General features: G+C 53.9%; 1 pseudogene; it reads right to left on the reverse strand.

The window, feature by feature from the left end:
* Nucleotides 1-1,462: 1,462 nt before the first annotated feature.
* On the reverse strand, nt 1,463-2,399 carry LOC129737505 (olfactory receptor 14C36-like; annotated as a pseudogene).
* Nucleotides 2,400-5,792: the final 3,393 nt, after the last annotated feature.

A 5,792-nucleotide genomic window follows, 5' to 3' on the forward strand; every position in this document is an offset into this window, starting at 1 on the left:
CTACAATGTATGACCACAAATGGAAATGAGCAGTGTTTGGGACTTGTTGAGGAAAATTTCCCTGCTACATCTTCCCCAAGGTGTCCAAGGTACATGGCACAGACTAGGCTCTTCAGTCCTGCTCCTTTGGTGCCTTGCTTCATTCACCATGGCCCCTGGGTCTGCACCAGGACCACCCTGCCCTGTGCCTCCACCCTGCACACTCACACAGATGAGCTCTACACTGGTGTTTCCCTCTCCCAGGCCCTTCCCAGCCCAGCCCCCCCACAGCTCTGCCCACCTCCCCTGTTCTCTCCCCAGCCCAGGCAGACACAGCAGCCCACGCTGGGCTGGCCCCATGCAATTGCCCACCCAAAGGGGGCTGCAGAGCTCTGGGCACTCACCCCAAAGACTCTTGCAAGGGCACAGCAGATGCTGGTGATCAGAGAGGGGTCTCATCCTGCCAGTCAGCCCCAGGGCTGGCACCAGCCATGGCATGAAGGGACAGAGGCCAGTGTCCGCCTCTGTCTGCTGCTCTTCTCTCACACAGACCCTGATTGCCCACTCCCGGCAGCCCCTCTGGGCCAGTCCCTGTCCCCAGCAGCAGGCTGCTGGCCTGGGGGCTCCCCAGGCACCTCCTGCTGCACCAGGGACACAGATTACAGTGATGATGACGAGGCCGTTGGCCATGAGGGCAGCCAGGTAGATGCCCAGCAAGAGCCAGAAGTGCAAGAGCTGCAGCTCCCGTGTATCTGACAATGCCAGGAGGAGGAACTGGGTGACAGAGCTGCTTTTGGGCGTCTGCTGCCTCTGGGCCTGGGGACTCTCCACGAAGCAATATATAATGAGATGTTAGGCAAGACTTCTCTGATTAAAACCTAACACCTTTCTCAGAGAAAGCCCACTGAAATGGCCTCCCTGCTTTTTGGAGGACCTTTGGCAGGTCCATCTCAAGAATTGGTTCTGACTGAGGGAGTACAGGAAGCAGGGGGCTCTGCTGTGGGCTCTGGAGGAGTCAGTCCTGCCCTATTACAACAGGTAATAGGAACATGGGGTGACGGAAGATTAAATCCACTCAGGGCATCAAAGGGCTTTTCAGCATTGTCACCTCCAATTCACCCCACTACAGAGCGGAGTTGAGGGGATTTTTCTCTGTGTATTTTGTTCTGGTTGCCCCACCACAGCTGAGGAGTGGTTTTGGCACTGTCATTTCTGCTGCACTCCAGGTGCCATCAGGTGGATCCTGAGAGGCAAAGAGACAGTCCCTTTGTGCAGACTGAGGACAGCCATCTGTCCACCCGCCCTGGTCTCAGCTTCCCTGTGCTGGCAGCTCCTTGACCTGCAGGACTATCACCCCAGATGTTTCACAGAGAAGGAACTGGTCACTGCTGAGAGTAGAAGCATCCAGTTTCCAAGTACAGATCTCAAGTGCACAAGAGATTTCAGAGAGGAATTGGAAATGCCTTGTGAAAAAACGGGCAGCTTATTGCTTCTGAGACACACCTGACTGCATCATCTTCTTCAGTGCGCCCTTCAGCTCCTGGTTCCTCATGCTGTAGATGAGGGGGTTAACTGCTGGAGGAACCACTGCGTACAGAACTGTCACAACCAGGTCCAGGGATGTGGAGGAGATGGAGGGGGGCTTTAGGTAGGCAAACATGCCAGTGCTGACAAAGAGGGAGACCACGGCCAAGTGAGGAAGGCACGTGGAAAAGGCTTTGTGCCGTCCCTGCTCAGAGGGGATCCTCAGCACAGCCCTGAAGATCTGCACATAGGACAGCAGAACGGAAACAAAACAACCAAAGCCTAGAAATGTACCAAGCACAAGAAGCCATATTTCCCTGAGGTAGGCCCGTGAGCAGGAGACCTTGAGGATCTGTGGGATTTCACAAAAGAACTGTCCCACAGCATTGCCTTGGCAGAGCGGCAGTGACAGTGTATTGGCCGTGTGCAGCGCAGCATTGAGAAACCCAGTGCCCCAGGCAGCTGCTGCCATGTGGACACAAGGTCTGCTGCCCAGCAGGGTCCCGTAGTGCAGGGGTTGGCAGATGGCCACGTAGCAGTCATACGCCATGACGGTGAGGAGGGAATACTCTGCTGAAACGAAAAAGACAATCAGAAAGACCTGTGTAGCACATCCTGCATAGGAGATGTCCCTGGTATCCCAGAGGGAGTTTGCCATGGCTTTGGGGAGAGTGGTGGAGATGGAGCCCAGGTCAAGAAGGGAGGAAGTTGAGGAGGAAGAAGTACATGGGGGTGTGAAGGATTTGGTAACAGGCTACGATGGGGATGATGAGGCCATTGGCCATGAGGGCAGCCAGGTAGATGCCCAGGAAGAGCCAGAAGGTCAAGCGCTGCAGCTCCCGTGTGTCTGCCAATGCCAGGAGGAGGAAGTGGGTGATGGAGCTGCTGTTGGGCATCTACTGCCTCTGGGCATGGGGAGCTGTCACAGGAAAAAAAGGCAGTGACAAGTCAAGGGAGACTTCTCTAAGCAAAATCAACACCATTTCCCCAGACCATCCCCTGTCATACACAGACATCCTTTACTCTTCGTAGCAGACCTTTCTTCAGTTGTGTGGCTGGAGGCCTGCTTGGTGCGGGTCCTGTGGGCGATGAAGAGCAGGGCATCTGCCCTCGGGCTCTTTATCAGTCAGCCCCACTCCGCAGAAGGGGGTGGGGGGGGCAGGGACCAGTCCTGATGTCAACTTTGTCATGTGAAAGCAGTGCCAGAGTAGAAATGCCTGTCAGCATCTGCACTGCCAGAGCTACAGAATGGGAATGGTGAAGACACTTTGAGAATATTCAATTCTTGTTTAAAATCTCTACCCTCTCTCCTTTTGGTGAGTATTCTTGGATGTCAGAAACTCTCAGCATTTCTGCTGCTGTCAGGTGGAACACAGTTGTTATAGATTTGCTAATAAGTTAAGATTGATTGACTATTTGATTGATTATTTGATTTTATAAAATTATTTTATAGAATAGAAATATAGAAGCATAAGAAATATATTTTAATGAAACTTATAGTTGCACAGTAAAAGCTGCTATGAGATCCTCTGTACGTCCCGTACCACGGCTAGAAGAATGGGCTAGTATCAGTGTTTAAAACTTAGGTAATAAATTTAGGGTTTGAAAGGTTTCTTTGTATTTGACCAGTCTTCTGTATGTAGAGGTGTGTTGAAATGTCAGAATATGAGATGAATGGGAACTGGGGAGAGTCGACTGGAACAGCTTGTAGATGCCTGCCAAGAAACCGTGAACTTTAGTAAAAGGTAATTCCGGCAGGGGGAGATCGCGACCACCGACTCATATACCACCTACCCAAATCGTACCCCAGACCCATTTCTAGACCTTTCTAAGCTCTACTGCGCAGAATCGGATATAGGAGGAGAGTATGTTAATGATTTACGGGAAATATCATGGTTATGCATGATTACTTAATGAATATGTATGAATAAGTTCTATATATAGTGTCTGATTTTGAAAGTTGGTGTGCGTTGATCGTGAGAGGACTCGCTCACGCACCCGTAAAGAAGTGTCTGCTTATCTACATCACATTGGTGTCAATAAGTTCTTCATTCCGAGATTTTGGTAACACAGTGAGGTCTGCGAGGCAAGAGGATTGCCTGTGGGTGAGTGCCCAGTGCGGGGAGGTGGTCTGTCCATCTGGTTCCCGGTGTCTCTGGGCTTGCACCTTCCTGAGGTGGAGGGTGACCACACTGCCATGTCACCCTGAAAATCCACCAGGCACCGCTGAGAGCAGCCTGACCCACCACAGACCCCTCACCATTTCTTGAGGTCTCAGCACCCCACTTGCAGCCAAGGACACACAGGGCTCATTTCACCCACCCAACAGCATTTTCTCTGTCACAGCATCCCTGCAATTCTCCGTGAGGCTTTCAGATCATAAAGGGTGCGAGGGGACAGGTTTGCATTCTGGAGGGCAACTCACTGCTTGGAAGCAGATTTCAAGTATATAGGCAAGAGTCACCAATATAACATCTGATTCAGAGAAAAAAAAAGCTCAATGCCCATCCCCACAGAGGGCATTGCCCACAGCCCCCCAGGTGGCAGGAAAACTGGGACACTTGTTCCCATGGACACAGCTGCAGGAATGGACCCACAAGATCAGTGTGTGACTCTGCAGCTGAAACACCCATCCCCAGAGAGCCTGACAGCAAGAGCAAGAGAACAGTAACAAATAACAGAGACAATGGAGAAAGGAGGCAAAACAGAGTGAGGGTGCCGCTGAGAGAGGTCAGGGCGAGCGTGCCAGGCACTGAGGGCAGCACTGCCCTTGCCCAGCTCTGCTCGCCACCTCCCACACACCATTTCTGGGCAGCTGCTCTCAGTCCCTGTGCTCTGCAGAGGGGCCGGGGCATGTGGCTGGAGAGCTGCCCCGCGACTCTGCTGGAGCTCTGGCTGCAGAGGGGGTGGCTCATTCTTCGGGACCCCCAGCCCTGAGGGCAGAGGCTTTGCTGGGGGGAGAGCAAGCCAGGGGGATGCCTCAGAGGAAGGGCTCCCTCAGTCCCTGATATTATCCCAGCTGCACAGGATTTCCCTCCTGGGAAGTGTTTCCCTGTGCCAGGTCTTTCCCTGTCGGTGCTCGCAGACCCCATCCCAGCCTCTGTGCACTGGCCCCACACAAACCTGCCTGTCTGCAGGGCACTGGCTGGGCACAGAGTCCTGTCTGCAGAGGGAAAGTGCAGCTCTAAACGACCCTGATGGCTCCAGCGAAGATGCTGCTGCTCCTGTTCATAGACAGAGGAGGGGCTGAGGGCACTTCAGAAGCTCCTTATCACTCATAGTTCCAGCTAGGAGTCTCAGGGACTTCTTCCAACTAGAGATCTCCTTTTCCATCTCTCCCTTCCCGCTCCTGCCCCCAAGAGCAGGAATCCGAGAACAAAGACTGAGGAGAGCCGTGTATTATGATAGCAAACTCTGCCCTGACCTTCCTCTTGAAATTAGTCTTCCAGACATGTCCTTAGGATAAACTAGACCTGAGAGCAGCCCTGAACCATGCAGCATCCAGGCAAAAGGAAAGGAATCCTTCTCTACTGGGTGTCATTCGGTTTCACCACCGAGCTGTGGGAAGCTCCCCGGCAGGCTGAGAGCTGCCCCTGGCAGGCGGCAGAGCCCCTGCCCCAGCACACAGCCCCCTGGGCTGCAGGGACCCTGCTGGCAAGGACAGCCCTGGGCACCCCTGCCTGCACAGCCACCTTCACAGCCCTGCAGCCGGCCCTGGCACAAGGCAGCCCACATGCCCTGGCCCTCCCACGCTGCAGCAGGGAAGCCCTGCTCTGCAGCACACTGGCCTCCTCCACAGCAAAAGGCTCCCACACGGTCCCACAGGCTGGGGGTGCCCCAGCTGCTGCAGACCCGGCTAGGAACTGCAGAGGCATTGCCCTGCAGCCACAGACTCACCGGCTCAGGGGCTGTGCAGATTTCTCCAACAGTGAGCTCGGAGCATCCTCCCACCAAGGTCTGCTTTTGAGCTCTCCCTGCCTCCCTCCTCTGCCCCTCTGGGCTCCTCCAGGTGCCCCTGGGGCTGCACGGGAACCTGCTGGGGAACAGCCGGATGCAATCACTGATGCTCCCGGCCTCAGCTGGGCAGAGACACTTCTGTCCAGCAGTGGCATTTCTCTGAGGAGAAAAACTTTTGTGCATCAGTATCAACTTTTGTTAACCCATTATGAGACAGGATAACAGGAAGACTGCAGCAAAGGATCTAAGTACTCCTAAACAGCGTCTGTGTATGTGTGTGTCTGGTGGTTCTACAGGCAGGGGCAGGGAGGATGTCTTCAGTGCTTCAGTAA

Source organism: Falco cherrug, chromosome 16, assembly GCF_023634085.1.
Source record: "Falco cherrug isolate bFalChe1 chromosome 16, bFalChe1.pri, whole genome shotgun sequence".
In the NCBI taxonomy this organism is placed as follows: domain Eukaryota; kingdom Metazoa; phylum Chordata; class Aves; order Falconiformes; family Falconidae; genus Falco; species Falco cherrug.